Source organism: Erythrolamprus reginae, chromosome Z (assembly GCF_031021105.1).
Source record: "Erythrolamprus reginae isolate rEryReg1 chromosome Z, rEryReg1.hap1, whole genome shotgun sequence".
NCBI classification, from domain to species: Eukaryota; Metazoa; Chordata; class Lepidosauria; order Squamata; family Dipsadidae; genus Erythrolamprus; species Erythrolamprus reginae.
In genome coordinates this window covers 129,457,077-129,477,811 of record NC_091963.1, presented here as the reverse complement: position 1 = coordinate 129,477,811, position 20,735 = coordinate 129,457,077, and positions in this window count along the sequence as shown.

Sequence of the window (20,735 nt, the reverse complement as noted above, 5' to 3'; positions counted from 1 at the left end):
AATTGCAAAAGGTCACTTTACTGGGATCGGCAAACATAATTCGCTGCTACATCACGCAGTCCTAGGTGCTTGGGAAGCACTTGACTGGGGATGAAATACGAAATCCAGCATAGTGATCTCATTTGCTGTGTTGTATTGAAATAATAATAATAATAATAATAATAATAATAATAATAATAATAATGTTTTTTCATGATCGCTCTTTCCCTAATTTGGCCCACCAGACTTTCCCATAGTTCTCCCATCACCACTGTAATCAAGACCAAACCTTGCTGTCCTCTTCTCTTTCCTTCCATCCTAAAAAATATCCATGTTGACATTCATTATAATTTCCGAGGAAAAGAAATTTTGATTCCAGACATTCTTCACAACTTAAAGAGTCTTTTCCCTAGGGAGACCAAAAACTAACTTTTAACTGAAATTCCCTTTAGTAAAAACCGGTCCAATTTTCCATGGCAGAAAGAACACAAATTAAACCCGAAATCTGTTTTTCTTCACCTCAAGACATATTGCTGGACAAGGCTTTCCTGTTTAGTCCTACTGATTTTACACAATGATTCATTCATTTTCTGTCCCAAATCTTTTATCTGCACAATTAGTATCTGATAACAATCAGAATTTGGATTTTATCATCATCCACAATTGACTTGGCTGTGTGTTTTAGGAATGTTTAGAAAATTGAGTGATGGATTATCTAATGAGTCGTTTGATAAGAAATCATCTTTCTCTGCTGGTTTCTCAATCCACCTCTATAATGACATGTATGGATGAGCTTGGGAGCCACAGACTACAGCACTCAAAGAGCCGCAAAGGTCCTAAACTGAAGCCCCCCGTTCAATTCTGGAGTCAACCGGAAGTCCGGTTTCCCCCATCATAGAGTCTCTTCCTAGTGCAGCGTCCTTTTTCCTCTACCTATGCTAACTGAAAGCCCAGTCAGTTGTGGCGCCACTGGTGATAAGGAACCATGGCAGAGCGATGAAAGTGCCACAGGTGGCCCAAAGCCATGGGTTACTGATCCCTGGCCTACACAATACTCCGGTAGACAAATCTGAATCTGAAGGAGGGAATTGGGTTGGAGAAAGCATCCCAGATGGGATCCTACTTAGTTTTGACGAGAATAAAATAAAATGTGGAAAGAGCCCTTTCAGACTTGCAAGATTCTGTTAGCTTCCTTTCATAGTAAACGTAGTATTACAAATCACTAATTGTGCTTCTTGTGAAGATTTGCTGAGCAAATAACTGGTTAACTTGCTCGTAAATTTGCATGACAAATTGTTCCTAATATCTTGCATGAGTCAGAACTCAGGAAAATGATCCACTTATGAAATGGAAAACAACACTTTTTAGCAGGGCAGTAGAATTCTTTCCAAATAGCCGTTAAAAACAATAAATTTGGAGGTCACTTTGGCATGCTATTATAAGGAATATCCTTTTTTTATTTTTAAATTTTTATAGCACACAAGTAACACAACCAAAAACAAATATTAAGAAAAAGAAAAAAAATATAACAAACAAGTGGGGAATTTATAGCCAAAGGCTAATCAAATTTAGTCATGATTAATACAATTTCCTGTTTCAGATACTTCTATTTTCAATTATACATATAATTATATATACATCACTTAGTCGCCCTGAGTCTTCGGAGAAGGGTAGCATATAAGTCAGTCAATCAATCAATCAATCAATCAATTAATTAATTAATCAATTAAGTAAGTAAGTAAGTAAATAAGTAAGTAAGTAATAGAGCCTTTACATATTCAAAGACAAAAACATACAATAAACCTATTCAAAGACAAAGACATACAACAAACAAATAAATGGGGTGTTGATGTCCCCCTATCGACCAAAAGCTATTGTCGGATATAACCAAACTACTGACATTTTCCATTAATCTTTCTAATACTCTCTAAGTATAGACCAATTTTTAATTGTTTCTCATTTTTAACTATATAGTTAGAGCTATCTAGTCTTGCATAATTCCTTCAGGAATATCCTTCTGGGTTCAGTGGGAAAAAGACACTGGATTCATGGAAGTTGCTTAGAAATAAGGTTTAAGCCCTACATGGCATAGGACCAGACTATCGCCGAGACCGCCTTCTGCCGCACGAATCCCAGCGACCGGTGAGGTCCCACAGAGTTGGTCTCCTTAGGGTCCCATCGACCAAACAATATCAGCTGGTGGGATCTGGGGGAAGAGCCTTCTCTGTGGCGGCCCCGGCCCTCTGGAATCAGCTCCCCCCGGAGATTCATACTGCCCCCACCCTTTTCACCTTCCGAAAGAGTTTAAAAACTCATCTTTGCCACCAGGCCTGGGGTTCCTTAGATCTTCCCTCCTGACCAATGAATGCTTTAGTTTGATAGTTGAATGAATGATATTGATAGTTTTTTAATTAAAATTTTAAAGATTGTTTTTTAATGTATTAATTGGATTGTTGTTATTGTTTCTTGTTTTTCTGCACATGCTGTGAGCCGCCCCGAGTCCTCAGAGAGAGGCAGCATACAAATCCAATTAAATCTAAATCAAATCTAAATGTAATGGAGGCCAAGAGCACATGGCATGAACTCCTGAAAAGAAAAGGTGGATCACATGCTTCCAGATGTTGGGTGAAGAGGAGAAAAAGAGCGGAGTTCTCTGGTTTTATGCCCTCTTGGGCCCCATCTGGAGAGTTTATTGTTTATTTATTTATTTATTCGATTTTTATGCCACCCTCCTTAGACTCAGGGCGGCTTACAACATGTTAGCAATAACACTTTTTAACAGAGCTAGGCTATTGCCCCCACAATCCGTGTCCTCATTTTACCCACCTCGGAAGGATGGAAGGCTGAGTCAACCTTGAGCCGGTGATGAGATTTGAACCGCTGACCTTCAGATCTACAGTCAGCTTCAGTGGCCTGCAGTACAGCACTCTACCTGCTGCGCCACCCTGGCTCATTCATGTGTTTATGTGTATCCAGTGGGTCAGGGAGGAGCAACTCTATAATGGCGAACCTATGGCGCCTGTGGCACGCAGAGCCATATCTACTGGCATGCGAGATGTTGCCCTAGCTCAGCTCCAACATGCATGTCTGTGCCGGCCAGGTTATTTCTGGCTCACACAAAGGCTCTGGGAGGGCATTTTTGGCTTCCAGAGAGCCTCCGGGGGATTGGGGGGAGCATTTTTACCCTCCCCCCGGCTTAAGGGTGAAACACAAGCCTACTGAGCCCACCAGAAATTGGGGAAAAGGCCATTTCTGGCCTGCAGAGGGCCTCCAGGGGGTGGGTGAAGCTGTTTTCGCACTCCCCAGGCATTGAATTGTGGGTGTGGGCACTTGCGCAGACGTGATAGCGTGCACGCATGCTCTTTCGGCACCCAAGGGAAAAAAGGTTCGCCATCACTGCTGTAGGCTGTCTTGAGTACATGTTTGCTTGACTCCTAGTAATTTTCCATGGGGTAGAGGGATAATTCCTATCATGTCCTAAGGGTGAAGGTCTTAATTCCATCACCCTAGGGCAGGTACTTGCAGGAAGCTGCTTAACATGTTTCTCCTTTCCTCATCAAGGGACACATATTCTCCCTTTTCAATATTTCTTAGGATTATTCCATTTTTCTAGGAGAAAAATGTGCTAACTTCCTTTTCTAGGAGAAAAATGGGTCTAACCAGCGATGGGCTACGAGCCGAAATGCTAAATTGCGCTCGCCACCGCGGCTCCTAAGTTCTTGCGGGACCAGCACGATTTTGCTGCTGTACCTGTGCAGGAAGCAAAATTGCTCCCGTGTTTCAGCGAGGTTTTACCTGCGGCTCCGTGCGCTATTTTGCCACCTTCACAGGTGCAGCAGCAAAATCGCGTTGGTCCCGCAAGAATTTACGAGCTGCGGCAGCGAGCGCAAATAGCATTCCGGCTTGTAGTCCACCGCTGGGTCTAACTTCTTTCAATACATTACCTGGGCATTATTCTTTTTTGTTCATATTGAGGCAGTACACATTAGAATGACTGAAAATGGGGTAAAGTTCACTGCCCCCTCCTACTTAACCAACAAAAATAATTTTCCTCACCCATTACAAAGCCATCTCCTTGTACTGCATTTTAACAAAACGAATCGTTTTTATGAAGTTTAGCCAGACTTCCTTTCACTGATTTCTCCATCCAGCTATTGTTTTATCTTCAGAAACAGAGTTTATGACATTTTGCCATGACATTAGCATTGGCTCTGTCTTTCTTTTACTCCAGTGTGAATCAATTCTGCCCTGATCCACCCATAATAGACATACACATTTAAGAGCATTCTCGGACACATCTGTAGCCAATTGTTTCTTCATATGTTCCAGAGAAAAACATCTTTCTCAGGGCAACATCTAAATTTCCTGAGAAGTTTGAACTTTTTATTAGTTCAAGAGTTTAATAATCTAAATTTGCTGCCAGATATTTGATTGATAACCTGAAATCTTTCATAATGCCTTTTTGTTAGGCAGCTAATTGGGGTGAGCTTAAATCATCTGGTCAGTTTATAGCAGTGGTTCTCAACCTTTCTAATGGTGTGACACCTTAATGCAATTCCTCATGTTGTGGTGACCCCCAACCATAAGTCTAACACCAATTCTCCCAACAGAGCTTTAAGCGGATTGACAGGAAGGTCAGAGGGACACCTCCACTGTAAATGCCTGATTGGTTGGATTGTAAAAATATATTCCATGGTGCCAGAATAGAAGCTTAAGTTACTAACATCATAGGAAATATGTTTTTTTCGCATGGTCTTAGGCGACCCCTGTGAAACGGCCATTTGACCCCCAAAGTGGTCCCGACCCGCAGGTTGAGAACCACTGGTTTATAGGCTTAGCACAGGATTCTTAAAATTTTTGCCACCACAACTTTAACCTTAATGAATACAGCTGCACTAAATATCCAAACGCCAAAATGAACACAAATGAACAATGGAAACAGTACAATGGAACTTTGGAAAAAGTATATTTATTTGTAACAATATAACTGACAGTATCTTCACACCACTCCTTCCCTCTGTTTGCGCTAAAGGAGGTACACCTTAACTCTATAATATGACAAGCAACTCTTGCAAATATTTAGGTGTGATATTTTTCCCCCCAGTAATTAGGCTGCAGTAAAAGTAATCCATTAATTTGCAGGAAGGATGAATTACACTTGGTTTGTGCTTTGGTTTAAACTTAGCTCACGGGATAGTATTTTAATTAAGCCATTACAAACTAGTTCAGAACTTAAGCAAAGGAAGAAACTGGCGTTTTCCTCAATGGAAACATCTCGCCCCCATCATCAGTTTTCCAAAGCTGATGTCTTCAGATGTATTAGAGAACAAAGCCCACACTCAACAACCATCACGACTTTGGCGACATCCTCTTTAGGGAAGTCTACCTTGCAATGAGATGCCATCTCAGTGTCTAGGTTTTGCTCTTCACGTCTTAGAAATAACTGCCTTCATGATAGATTATATGTGCTGTCAATTCTTACTGACCAAATTGATAGATTTTGTCCAGGATAAATCTGTCTCCAACCTGGTTATTCAGGTTCCTATGTGCTTATTGCCAAAATAATTGAACCCAAACACCATATTATCCTCTTCTTCTCATGCCTTCCGCCTTTCCCAGCTTTAGAGCCTTCTCCAAAGAACTAGAACTTCACATGATGTGACTGAAATAGGGCAATTTGACCCTGGTCATTTGTGCCTGCAGTGCGAACTCTGAGTCTAAGGATTACATCATGAAGTGTTGTAGCTTATGATTCTTGACGAACTTATCTTTTCTTTATGTACACTGAGAGCATAGGCACCAAGATGAATTCTTTGTGTGTCCAAACACACTTGGCCTATAAAGAATTCTATTCTATTCTATATTGGCTATTTCTTCCTCTAAACATCTTTGAAATGTTATGTTTGAGGATAGGACTTAAGCCTAGATAAAACCTGAACTCCCATGCTTTGCAAGTTGGGCTTGCACATAGCTCCCCCTACATCTTCAGGAAGAGGTCACAGGGAGTACCAATTTTCTGGTTTCTATCTCCACAACTTTTTTTAAAATTAATATGAATTCATAGGGACTAGTCAAACATTTTATTTCTTTTCTTCCTTCCTTCCTTCCGTCCTTCCTTCCTTCCTTCCTTCTTTCCTTCCTTTCTTCCTCCCTCCCTCCTTCCCTCCCCCTCCCTCCTTCCCCTTCTTCCCTCCCCCTCCTCCCTCCCTTTCCCAAGCTGAAATTCATAAGAGTTGTAAGAGTTTTCCCTTCAATGAAAGAAATAATGGTTAAACTGCGGTATTCCCCCCCTCCCCCGCCATTCCAAGAGTGGACATGCCAGATGAAAGTGTCAAGTGCAGTTCATATAAAAGATCAATTGATGGAAACCATATGTTCCCATTAGAAGCAAAATAATTGGCATGTGCTTTCCCAGGAGCGATGGGAGTGAAGAAGCAATGGGATCTCTCAATCAGACATCCTTATAATCGCTAGCCAGACAGCACACTTGTTGCCAAAGCTGAAGAACAGATTGAAATCCAAAGAGTAAATTCTTAAACTGGTTTCATTTTCAAATGATGTCATCAAGGGAGTTTAAAGCTTTCATGTGGCAGAACCCTATGAAGGAGAATAGTTGGTGATATTGACAGTTGTAAAATATGAGGATAGGTGATGGTGCAAATGTCCCTTTGGGATGGAATCTGTATCTGCTTGTGGTTATCTCTAGCGATACAGCAATTATATTAGTGCACGGGGAAAGGGTTTGGTCTAAGGCTGTGATGGCAAACATATGGCACGCGAACCACAGGCAGCATGCAGAGCCACACTTTGCCCTGTGTCAGCTCCAGTGCATATGCACATGATTTTCAGCCTTGGGAAAGGTCATTTTGCCCTCAGGATGCTTCAGAGAAGCTTCCCTGAAGCCCCGGAGGCAAAACAAAATGGACAAACCGGAGGTTTGGGAAAATGCACTTCCAGTTTGCCATTGTGCTATTTTTTGCATTCCGAGGGTTCAGGGAAGCTTCCTGAAGCCCCAGAGTGCACAAAACAGCACAGTGGGCAAACCAGAAGTGCATTTTCCAAACTTCCAGTTTGCCCGTTTGGGCATTTTTTTCATGTGCCAGGCTTCAATAAGGCCAGTGTGCATGCACAGGGGGCAACGCAGGGGGGTTGCACATGCATGGGGGGAAAGGGAAGTGGTGTGGGTGCATGCACACATGCTAGCACACCCATGCACACCCTTTCGGCACACGAGCCAAAAAAGGTTCCCCATCACTGGTCTAAGGTTTGTCTATCTGTTGGGAGCTGAGCAATGGAATTGATCAGACAGTGTCCAGGAACACCTCCAGCATGCTGCTTCCAGTAGAGTGCCAAACCGGGTTACATCCAGTAGCTGGAACGGATGAGGACACCACACTGGAAGTAAAACTGGAGCTTCGGGTCTCTGGTGTGCATGCGCATGCGTCCCAGAAATATTTTGCTTCTGTGCATGTGCAGGAATTCACATACGCATGAAAGAGATTCCGGTGAATTTTTGCTTCTGTGCATGCATAGAAGCAAAAAAAATCCCGAAATCTCATACACGCATGTTTCCCCTTGCAAGATTTTCCTTCCTGTGCCTGCACAGGAGCAAATCTCACTGGGATGCATATGCACACACTCTAGAGACCTGAAGCAGAGTGCGCAGCACACCGGTAGCAGTCGTAGCGGCAACCCCCGCCTGGTTACATCCATCTAGATTCTAGAGCAGGGGTATCAAGCTGAAGGCCCAGGGCCTACATCCGGCCCATGAGGATCCCTGGAAAGACCAAAGGACAAGCCCACAGTGCCTATGGCAGCAAAAACAGGGTTTGGGAGGGTCGCCTGAGGCCCTTCCAAGCTCCATTTTTGGTAGCAGAGGGTCGCAGGAAGCCATTGCAGCCAAAAGTGGAACCTGTTTTTGATGGCAGAGCACTTGAGCCACCACAGGGCCTCCCAACAAAAAAATGACATGAAGCTGGCCACGCCCACCGTGGCCACGCCCCCCAAGGTCAAACACAACCCTGATACGGCACTCAATGAAATTCAGTTTGACACCCCTGTTCTAGAAGGTGGAGAGGGCAAATTGACAGGAAATATGGAAGGGGAAAAGATACAGATACCGCTCAAATTAACAACCATTCATTTAGCACAAGGGTCCCCAAACTTGGCCACTTTAAGAGTTGTGAACTTCAACTCCCAGAATTCTCCAGCCAGCTTTGCTGGCTGGAGGATTCTGGGAGTTGAAGTCCACAACTCTTAAAGTGGCCAAGTTTGGGGACCTCTGATTTAGCGACTTCAAAGTTGGAAGTTGTCATACCCCTGAAAATTGTGACTTACCACCATTCCTCACACTCATGACAATTGCCCCATCCCTCGGTCGCATGATCAAAATTCGGATGCTTTCAATCAGCATGTACCTATGATATTGCATCATCCAGGTGTGACGTGATCGCCTGTGGTGACCTTCCCAACTACCAAAGTCAATGGGGGAGGCTGCATTCATTTAACGACCGAATGGTTCACTTAAAAACTGCACTGATTCAGTTAACAACCATGGCAAATAAATGTAAAAAATCTGATGTGACTCACTTAAAAACTGCCTTGCTCAGCAACGGAAATCTTGGTCCCAATTGTGTTTGTAAGTCAAGGACTACCTGCATACAAGTTAGCTATATAGCTACACATATATTCTAGTAGCCTAATTTAGGAAAGTGGACTGTTTTTTAATCCCTGTTGGGAACCCAGCCCTTCACGGATCTGCGAATTCATCATAATTTCTTCAAACCATACTTAGCCAGATTATTTCCAGATTGAGATGCATGTTAAATAAAATACGGGAAGGAGTTGTACCGGAGGAAAGGGGAGCTGCTCGAGAGGAGCTTGACCTCAGATGAGATTCCCAAGGTTGGCTGGAGACAGGCACTCCAGTTTCACAGGGCTTCGAGGCATCTCCTTGGTGTCTGGTCCTGTCTCAGGTTTAGCAGGTTTCTTGGGTGACGTTTCAAGCTTAGGAGCAGGTTGTTTAAGATCTGGGACCGAGAGGGCCTGCATTGGTTTAAGTTGGATTTGTGTTGGAATTGGGTAAACATAACCATCCGTTTCATTGAAGAACCAGTCATAATGTTGGGGGCTGTCCAGGGAGAGAGCTGAAAAGAAAAGAAGAGAGCGGGGAGTTAAAGAAATATGTGTGGTTCATGGATTATTGCCTTATCGTGGCAAAGGGGCTTGTGTAGCTCATTGAAGCTATGGTCTATGCTGTGCAGGACCACAGATGGACAGGTCATAGCAGAGAGCAGATCCATTGGAGAAGGAAATGGCAACTCTCATCTTTGCCATGAAAACTCCAAAGACCAGTGATGGCGATCCTTTTTTCCCTCGGGTGCCGAAAGAGTGTGCGCGTGTGCTATCTCTCATGCGTGAGTGTCCACATCCATAATTCAATGCCTGGAGAGGGTAAAAACAGCTTTCCCTGCCCCCTGGAGGCTCTCTGGAGGCTGGAAATGGCCTATTTCCCAACTTCTGGTGGGCCCAGTAGGCTCGTGTTTCACCCTCCCGAGGCTCCAAAGGCTTCCCTAGAGCCAGGGCAGGGTAAAAACACCCTCCTCCAACCCCCGGAGGCCCTCTGGAGGCCAGAAATGCCCTCCCAGAGTCTCTATGCAAGCCAAAAAGCCATAGGTTCACCATCACTGCCATGGACAGTACCAAAAGGCAAAAAGATATGACACTGGAAGATGAACCCCTCAGGTTAGAAGGTGTCCAGTGTGGGGGAAGAGCAGAGGACTAGTACTTGTAGCGTCAGAATGAATGAAGCAACTGGGCCAAAGCTGAAAGGATGTTCAGCTGTGGGTGTATCTGGTGCTGAAAAAGAAATCTGATGCTGTAAACATCTATACTCCATAGGAATCTGTAAGATCCATGAATCAAGGCAAGCTGGATATGGTAAAACAAGAGATAACAAGACTGAATATTGACATCTTAGGAATCAGCAAACTAAAATTGACAGGACTATGGCTGAATTTAATTCATATGACCATCAGGTATACTACTGCGGGCTAGAATCCCTCAGAACAAATGGGATAGCCTTCATAGTCGATAAAAGAGTAGGAAAAGCAATACTGGGGTACGATCCCCAAAATGACAGAATGATCTCAGTTCGAATCCAAGGCAAAGCATTCAACATCACAGTAGTTCAACTCTGTGCCCCCACCACTCATGCTGAAGAGGATGAAGTTGACCAGTTCTATGAAGCCCTACAGCACCTGATGGAATTAACACCCAAAAAAATGCTTATCCTTATAATCACGGGGGTGGGTGTGTGTTGGAATGCTAAAGTAGGAAGCCAAAAGATCATTGGAATAACAGACTTTGGGGGGCAAAATGAAGCAGAACACAGCCTGGTAGAATTTTGTCAAGAGAATACGATGGTCATAGCCAACACTCTCTTCCAACAACCCAAGAGACGACTCTACACGTGGACATCACCAGACGGTCAACACAGAAATCAGACTGACGATGTGCTCTGCAGCCAAAGATGGAAAACTCAATACAGTCAGTAAAAACAAGACCAGAAACCAGCTGTGACTCAGATCATGAGCTTCTCATTGCAAAATTTAGGCTTAAATTGAAGAAAGCAGGGGAAAGCACTAGGCCACTCAGGTATGAATTAAATCTCATAGGAGAAGTGACAAATAGATTTAAGGAATTAGATATGTCTGAAGAACTATGGATGGAAGTTCACAACATTATGAAAGAAGTAGCAACTGAAACCATCCCAAAGGGAAAAAAATGCAGGAAAGTGCAGCTATTTGTAAAGTGGCTTTACAAATAGCTGAAGAAAGAAAGGAAGCGAAAGGAAAGAGAGAAAGAGAAAGATACACCCAATTGAACACAGAATTCCAGAGAATAGCTGGAAGAGATAAGAATGCATTCTAAAATGAGAAGTGCAAAGAAACAGAAGGAAACAACAGAATAGGGAGGACCAGATATCTCTTCAAGTTTTTCTTGGGAACATTTCATGCCAAAATGGGCATGATAAAGGACCAAAATGGCAGAGACCCATGGGAGGTAGAAGAGATTTTAAAAAGATGGCAAAATTACACAGAAGAACTATACAAGCACAAGCTTAATATCCATGATAACCATGATATGGTAGTCACTGACCTCAAGCCCGACATCCTAGAATGTGAAGTCATATGGGCCTTGTTCTGTCGAGCTCTCTGGTAGAATCCTCCCAAAAATGCACAGATACAATTTCAGACACACACACACGTTTGAAAATTCAAAACAATGTTCTTTATACCGAAAATGCAAATAAACAGAGCACTCTTTTTGTATAGCAAAGAGCACTTGTCTCCAAACAAATTGGTAATTTGTACAAGTCCCTTATCAGTTCTGTGGTACTTAGCTTGCAGCTTTGAGGCAATTCACAGTCCTTCTTCTTTCACAAAGTGAAACACACTTTGCTCTGGGTTAGTTTCAAAGAGGGGAAAAATCAGCACACAAAGATCAAAGTCAGCAAAGCAGTCATGAAACACAACGATCAGATAATCCTCCACAATGGCCAAACCCACAGGCTGCTATTTATAGCAGCCTCACTAATTACCACAGCCCCACCCAACCACAGGTGGCCTCATTTTCTTTGATAATCTCTCAGTTGTTGTTGCCTATGCATCGCTCTCCGCATGCGTGGCTGTATCATTAACTCTTGTTCTGAATCCAAGGAGGAGCTAGATAATTGATCTCCTTGTGAGCTGTCTGCCCCACTCTCCTCCTCCCTGTCACTCATGTCTTCTTGGTCAGAGGAGCCTTCATCAGCAGATTCCACCAGTGGCAAAACAGGCCTGCAGCATGTGGATGTCTCCCCCACATCCACAGTCCTTGGGGCAGGAGCTGGGCCAGAGCTAACCACAACAGGCCTTAGGAAATTTGAGCAACAACAAATCTAGTGGATGTGACAGTATTCCAGCTTAGCTGTTGAAAATCTTAAAAGATGATGCAGTAAAAATGCTACACTCAATTTGCCAGCAAATTTGGAAAACTCAACAGTGGCCACCAGATTGGAAAAAGTCAGCTTATATTCAAATTCCAGAGACGGGCAATGCCAAAGAATGTTGAAACTACCACACTATTGCACTCATTTCACATGCTACTAAGTGTACACTCAAAATCCTACAAGCAAGGCTTCAACGGTATGTGGATTGAAAACTACCAGAAGTACAGGCAGGATTTTGAAGAGGCAGAGATCAAATTGCCAACATATGCTGAATCATGGAGAAAGCTAGGGAGTTCCAGAAAAACATATAATTCAGCTTCATTGACTATGCTAAAGCCTTTGATTGTGTGGATCACAACAAACTGTGGCAAGTCTTAAAGATATGGGAGCACTGACCATCTTATTTGTCTCTTGAGAAGTGTGGGTCAAGAAGCAACAGTGAGAACTGGACATGGAATCACCGATTGGGTCAAAGGCTGTATACTTTCGCCCTTCCTATTTATGTTTATGTTTATGTTTATTTAGATTTGTATGCCGCCCCTCTCCGCAGACTCGGGGCGGCTCACAACAAAGTGAAAATACAGTTTACAACAAATCTAAATTTCTACTAAAAACATTTTTAAAACCCCATTTTCTAAACACACATACATACACACATACCATTCATAAATTGTATATGCCCGGGGGAGATGTCTCAGTTCCCCCATGCCTGACAACACAGGTGGGTCTTAAGGAGCTTACGAAAGGCAAGGAGAGTAGGGGCAGTTCTAATCTCCAGGGGGAGTTGGTTCCAGAGGGCCGGGGCCGCCACAGAGAAGGCTCTTCCCCTGGGGCCCGCCAACCGACATTGTTTAGTTGATGGGACCCGGAGAAGGCCCACTCTGTGGGACCTAATCGGTCGCTGGGATTTGTGGGGCAGCAGGCGGTCTCGGAGATATTTAACTTATATGCAGAGCACATAATCAGAAAGGCAGGGCTAGATGAATCACAAATTGGAATTAAGATTGCTGGGAGAAATATCAACAACCTCAGATATGCAGATGATATCACTCTAATGACAGAATGTGAAGTGGAACTAAAGAGCCTCTTGACGCCAGTGAAGAAAGAGAGTGCAAAAGTTGGCTTGAAACTCAACATTAAGAAAACTAAGATCATGGCATCTGCCCCTCTCAGTTCCTGGCAAACAGATGGGAAAGAAATGGAGGTGGTGACAGATTTTCTTTTCTTGGGCTCCAAGATTACCGCATAGAGAGACTGCAGCCAAGAAAGTAAAAGACACTTGCTCCTGGGGAGAAAAGCTATGGCAAATTTATTTATTTATTAGATTTGTAATAAATGATAGACAGCATACTAAAAAACAGAGACATCACCCTGCCAACAAAAGTGCGTATAATCGAAGCTATGGTTTTCCCAGCTGTAAAAGTTGGACCATAAGAAAGGCCAAGGAATTGAGGCCTTTGATCTATGGGGCTGAAGAAGACATCTGTGAATTCCTTGGACTGCAAGGCGAACAAACAGTCAGTGGTAGAGAAGATCAACCCTGACTGCTCTCTACAAGGCCAGATCCTGAAGATGAAGCTCAAATACTTTGGCTACTTAATGAGAAGGAAGGACGCACTGGAGAAGAGCCTAATGCTGGGAACGATTGAGGGCAAAAGAAGAGCGGGACGACAGAGAATGAGGTGGCTGGATGAAATCGCTGAAGCAGTCGGTGTGAGATTAAATGGACTCCTTGGGAGGGTAGAAGATAGGAAGGCCAGGAGGAATGTTGTCCAGGGGGTTGCAATGGATCAGACACAACAACTAACTAATTATAACAACATCTATCACTTTAGCATTTCAGGTCTGGAATGGTTTGGACATTTGAAAGATTCAGTACCTGACATAGGTACTTCTCTCCCAAAATGACTGTTGGGTGGGCATTCCCATTCATAAAACAGTTGCCACACAAGGCATAATTACTGTGTATGAGAATGCTACTTGAAGCTCTTCCTGGATCTTCTTCCATGCCCCTTATTTACAAACTGTGATGATTGTTGTTGAATTATCTATCTAGGTCCTGCTACCATCTCAAATGGATTTTACTTGCCCAGTAAGATGCCTCTGTTATGGAATGGGACAACTCACCGTAGCCATCTTGCCATGGCCAACTCGGCACAATCATCTTGCCATGACCAACTTGCCACAACACAACTCACTATGACCAACTTACCATGGGCCAACTTGCTGCAGGATGATCCACGCAGGATAGGCGCAATAAATGCTATCCACCATTGTTTGTTGTTCTACATTATTTCCATTGAGAAAAACAATGTAGAAGAAACAATAACATTTATTGCGTTGAATTATCCCACATGGAATTGTCCACAGCGAATTGTCCCGTGGCAAGTCAGTTGCACAGAGTTGTCCCGTGGTGAGTTTGCCATGGTAACCATTCAGTTATGATATCCCCCGTGCTTATAATGCTTGCTTTGTACTTACACCAATGTCTTTTTGGTACCTGACAAAGACCTTTTCCTATTTATAAGATTTGGTATAGAAACATTTTCATGTCCTTAGCTTCATTCTTGTATCTATAACTGGATGTTTTAGTTGCATAGTATTATCCCTTAACAACAGTAATCGCGACCGGAATTTCCACCACCAAGTGATGCAATCGTAAGTGGCATGTCATGTGACTGCATTGCTTAATGGCAGAAATGCCAGCATTCCCCGTTGCTATGATTAAGCATGAGCCATGGTGGTGCAGTGGTTGGAGTGTGGTACTTTAGGCTACTTCTGCTGCCTGCTGGCTACCTGCAGTTTGGCAGTTCAAATCTCTCCAGGCTCAAGCCTTCCATCCATCTGGGGTTAAAATGAGGACCTAAATTGTTGGGGACAATAGGCTGACTTTGTAAACAGCTTAAAGAGGGCTGGAAAGCACTGTGAAGCAGTATATAGAAGCATAGAAACATAGAAGACTGACGGCAGAAAAAGACCTTATGGTCCATCTAGTCTGCCCTTATACTATTTTTTTGTATTTTATCTTAGGATGGATCTATGTTTATCCCAGGCATGTTTGAATTCAGTTACTGTGGATTTACCAACCACGTCTGCTGGAAGTTTGTTCCAAGGATCTACTACGCTTTCAGTAAAATAATATTTTCTCATGTTGCTTTTGATCTTTCCCCCAACTAACTTCAGATTGTGTCCCCTTGTTCTTGTGTTCACTTTACCATTAAAAACACTTCCCTCCTGAACCTTATTTAACCCTTTAACATATTTAAATGTTTCGATCATGTCCCCCCTTTTCCTTCTGTCCTCCAGACTATACAGATTGAGTTCATTAAGTCTTTCCTGATACGTTTTATGCTTAAGACCTTCCACCATTCTTGTAGCCCGTCTTTGGACCCGTTCAATTTTGTCAATATCTTTTTGTAGGTGAGGTCTCCAGAACTGAACACAGTATTCCAAATATGGTCTATATAAGTCTAAGTGCCATTGCTATTGCTATCATGGGTTGATAAACAAGTCTCGGGCAGGTTGCAAGCAGGCAAGCAGCTGCTGCTGGGCAGAAGAGGGTGCGCAGGTGTCTGGCAAGCCACAGCATGAGCATGGCAGAGCCAGGGATGGTTCCAGCCAAGCATGGAAAAATATGAGAAACTTACCAGAGTGACCCCTGACCTTCGTTGCTGACTTTATCTGTGGGACACCAACAAGGAAGGTTATAAGTGATGATCCCCTGACTGTGGGGTGCCACAAGTGTTGTGAAAATGAGTCAGTTGTCAAATGTCTAGATCAAGGTCACTTGACCAGAGGGTGGGGGCTAGATCTGCCAATATTTTGAGGACCAATTTAAGTACCACTCATTCAGCACTGTTGTAACTTTGAAGGGTAATAGGGTCAAATAAGGTTTCAATAGGAAAATGAACACAAGAACAAGGGGGCACAATCTGAGTTTAGTTGGGGGAAAGATCAGAAGCAACATGAGAAAATATCATTTCACCGAAAGAGTAGTTGATGCTTGGAACAAGCTTCCAGCAGACATGGTACTTCCACAGTAACTGAATTTAAACATGCCTGGGATAAACATATATCAATCCTAAGATAAAATACAGGAAATAGTATAAGGGCAGACTAGATGGACCATGAGGTCTTTTCCTGCCGTCAACTTTCTATGTTTCTATGAATGGCTGTTGAACCAGTGGTCATCAAAAGTCTATGGCGATTCTCACTTGTCCAGGTTATGGTTTTTCCAAAGATCCTTTAATCCAAGAGGCAAATCGACTTCCTTGGGTTTTTTTGTTTTGGATCTCACCCAAGAAGCTTCTTCAGTTCTGAACTTCTCGGATGAGGAGCAAAACGTTTCCAAACAAAAATAACAAAACAAGAACGTCCAGTTGTCTTTTGGAAAAATCACCCTTTGGTTATTAAAAGAGGGAGACTTGTAGACTCTTTCCTACCACCATTACCATTTTTTCTTTCAACCAAAGGCTGTCAACGACGTCGATGAACTAGAAGGGAGAAGCTTGTAATTATGGGAGCAAAATACAGGGGAGAGACATAGACAGCGATCTCTTAAGTTACCCTTCCCATCCCGAAGGACCTGGGGGACAGGTTTACCCGGGTCATCAAATGCATCCTCGTTCAAGCGATGGTGTGTGAATGATTCTTTCTTGGATCCTCGACTGTGGGCACAATAGATTCCCACGAAAAGGCACAGCAATATACCGCACACCCAGAGGAACAGGGCTATGGCATTCTTGGATATTCCTTGAGTTTCCCCAGCTTGACCTTTACAGAGGGGGGAAAAAAGTTTTCATTCAATACATACCAAACAAGGGGGGGGAAATGGGATCAGTTTATAACAGTAATACAGTGTTCCCTCGATTTTCGCGGGGGATGCGTTCCAAGACCTCCCGCGAAAGTTGAATTTCCGCGAAGCAGAGATGCGGAAGAAAATACACCATTTTTGGCTATGGACAGTATCACAAGCCATCCCTTAACCCTTTAAGCCCCTAAATTACCATTTCCCATTCCCTTAACAACCATTTACTCACCATTATTACTGGTACTCACCATTGAATAAGACACTTAGTGATCCTGATATTTATAAACATAATTATTAACAATAATTATTTTTGTTATTTACTTGCAAAAATTATTAGTTTGGTGATGACATATGGCATCATCGGATGAGAAAAAACTGTGGTATAGAAAAAAAACCCACGAAGTATTTATTAATTAATAGAAACATAGAAACATAGAAGACTGACGGCAGAAAAAGACCTCATGGTCCATCTAGTCTGCCCTTATACTATTTCCTGTATTTTATCTTACAATGGATATATATTTATCCCAGGCATGTTTAAATTCAGTTACTGTGGATTTACCAACCACGTCTGCTGGAAGTTTGTTCCAAGGATATACTACTCTTTCAGTAAAATAATATTTTCTCATGTTGCCTTTGATCTTTCCCCCAACTAACTTCAGATTGTGTCCCCTTGTTCTTGTGTTCACTTTCCTATTAAAAACAATATTTTTTGAAAAATCGTGGTATAGGCTATTCGCGAAGTTTGAACCCGCGAAAATCGAGGGAACACTGTACTTCAGCAGTCTAAGGAACCCAGCTGTTGCTTCCCTTTGTTGGCTAAAGCTGCCATGTGATTGCTTTGGGCATTGGGGGGGGGTTGTCTTCAGAATGACCCTATTTCATTAACCTGGATTTATAACCAGAGACTGTGCTGAATATTCACTACCAGTTTTCATTTAATGCAACCGACCCACCCCAATTGCACTTTTTCCTTTTTGAATAAAAGCCAAGAAATCAAACGCACCACTTAGCACACCCAATTGTCTTGCATCTCTCTCTCTCTCTCTCCTCTGCCTAGAATGTCTCATTCCCTTTGCTCTCCCCAGGAAGACACACATTTATCTGAGTCTGTGAGATGCAATTGGTTTTGGAATAATACAGTACAGTGATACCTCGTCTTGCAAACCCCTTGTCATACCAACTTTTCGAGATACAAACCCAGGGTTTAAGAGTTTTTTGCCTTTTCTTCCAAACTATTTTCACCATACAAACCCAAGCTGCCGCCACTGGGATGCCCCGCCTCCGGACTTCTGTTGCCAGCCAAAGCGCCCGTTTTTGCACTGCTGGGATTCCCCTGCTGGGATTCCCCTGCAGCATCACAAAAACACGGAAGTCTGGAGGTGAGGTTTCCCATGGAGGGGAGCCTCAGGGGACTTCCAGCAGCGCAAAAATGGGCGCTTCGGCTGGCAAAAGGGGTGAGTTTTGGGCTTGCACGCATTAATCGCTTTTCCATTGATTCCTATGGGAAACATTGTTTCATCTTACAAACTTTTCACCTTACAAACCTCGTCCCGGAACCAATTAAGTTCGTAAGACGAGGTATCACTGTACAATAATTCAAATGGTGGAGCTGGGTGGGGAAATGTTAAACCTGGTCTTAGATTTAAATTATTGGTTATTTTCCAGACAGGTGTTGAATTAGCTTGTGTTCTATTGTCCATAAATTATTATTTTTGAATATTCGTGAGGTCTGACTAAGACTTATGAGCTCATAATTAAGCATTTGTAGCCAAGTCCAAAGAATATCCAATTTACAATTGTATGTCTTCAATCACGGAGCCTTATAAAGGATTCCAGCAACTGCAACAAGTAAACCAGTCCTACTTTCCTACTGTTTACTCCTCCATCTTTTTTCATAGTAGAATATTATTTTGAGGAAAGGGAACAAGTCTACATGGAATACTGTTCAAATTTAGCAGAAGAATTTCTGTATTGCATGGGTTGTTTTTTTCCCCAGAATCCAAGATGAGAAGGTTTGATTGTCATCCACAAACTTTTTAAGAACTCGGGAATTTATGGATACTGTCACAGATCAATACAAGGAGACATCTCCGCTTCCAGATTTCTGTTACAGATGATCTAGAAAATCATAAGGACATGGAGCCACCACAGCTGCTAGCAACAAATGTTGTGATTTAACAAAACTCTTTGTAAAAAAAAGAATTTCCCTCCTATCAGTCCTAGCAGTAAATGACTTCAAGAGACAATTTTTTTGTATGTCTAACCACACTTGACCAAATAAATAAAGTATAAGTTTTAACACTGTACCAATAAAGAAGAATTATTGTGCTCGGGGTTGAAAATGAGGGATCCTTGGTACTTTTTGAGCTTGGTTGTTTTCTTGCAGAAGTTTCATTACCCAAACTAGGGGGGATCTAGGTTAAGTACTGAAACTTTTGCAAGAAAACTATCAGGGACATTAAGAACCTCGCATTTAACACCGTGAAAGTAGGAGAAAAACGTGACCTAGATCAGTGTTTGTTAACCTGGGCAGCTTGGGGTTTGCTGGCTGGGGAATTCCGGGAGTTGGTGTCCACGCATCAGTGAAAAACACTGTTCTAGATCATTTTTGCTGCGGCTGATTTTATGTCTTAGTCATGATTCTCCTTCATTTCTAGCTAACGTTTTTCAAAAATCTTGGCTGGGGTGTCCAAGAGAAAGGGCAAGGGAGGAAAACGATGTGCATGGTGGTGGCATTGCTCAAATGACGTTACTTTCATTTGTACGATGACATTGTGACGCATGTGAATTACGAGAAGGAAAAGTGATACTGAATTCTTATCTCGGTCACCATTGCACATTAGGATGGACCATCTTCTAAACCAGAGGTGGGGAACTATGGCAGGGGTGGGTTTAACGTACCTCACTGCTGGTTCAATTCCTCATGTGCTTTGTGGGTGTGTGCATACTCAGTGGCAAAAAATTTTAAAACCCCCCAAAAAGCTGAAAACAAGATGGCAACAGAGGCGCAATGCCAGAAACTGAGCTTGTGCACATGCACAGAATGAAAAAAATGGAAAAAATTCCCCCCAAAAAATATTGGGGGGGTCTGATTACTGTGGATTTATCTACCACGTCTGCTGGAAGTTTGTTCCAAGGATTTACTACTCTTTCAGTATTATTTTATTGAAAGAGTAGTAGATCCTTGGAGCAAACTTCCAGCAGATGTGGTAGATAAATCCACAGTAACTGAATTTAAACATGCCTGGGATAAATATATATCCATCCTAAGATAAAATACAGAAAGTAGTATAAGGGCAGACTAGATGGACCATGAGGTCTTTTTCTGCCGTCAGACTTCTATGTTTCTATGTTTTAAAGATGTTGGCACTCTTAAACCAGCACTGACAGTGAACTGGTTTGGTGATATCATCATGACATTACCAATGGTTTATTACCAGTTCAGGAAAACTGGCCCAAACCGGAAGGAACTCAACTCTGGAACTATGGCCGTTTTATGACTTGTGGACTTCAACTCCCAGCCTGGCTCAGGAATTCTGGGAGTTGAAGTCCACTAGTCATAAAATGGCCGTAGTTCCCCACCCTTGTTCTAAATGTTTAGTTACTCTTTGGACAAGCTAAACCTGGACCATTCAAGGATCCTAGATTCAACTGAACAAAAATGGGATTTCCCCTCAGGAACCTCCTTCCCAATTGCCCTTCACCTTTTGGTTTCAGCAGCGCAATGGCCATTCCCCGAGGTGCAGGCTGATTTTTATCGGAGTCTTCCACATTTAGGCCAGAAAGATTGAGACGAGTCCTCTCCTCTTCTTCAAACCTCTCGGTCATGTTCAGCACCATATCCGCACGCCTAGCTGCAGCCTCCCACTCATAATTTCTTATAGGGTCACCCATGTCAGAAATCCCAAATGGACTGTCTTCCTCTTCTTCCTTGACCAACTCGGGAGCCTC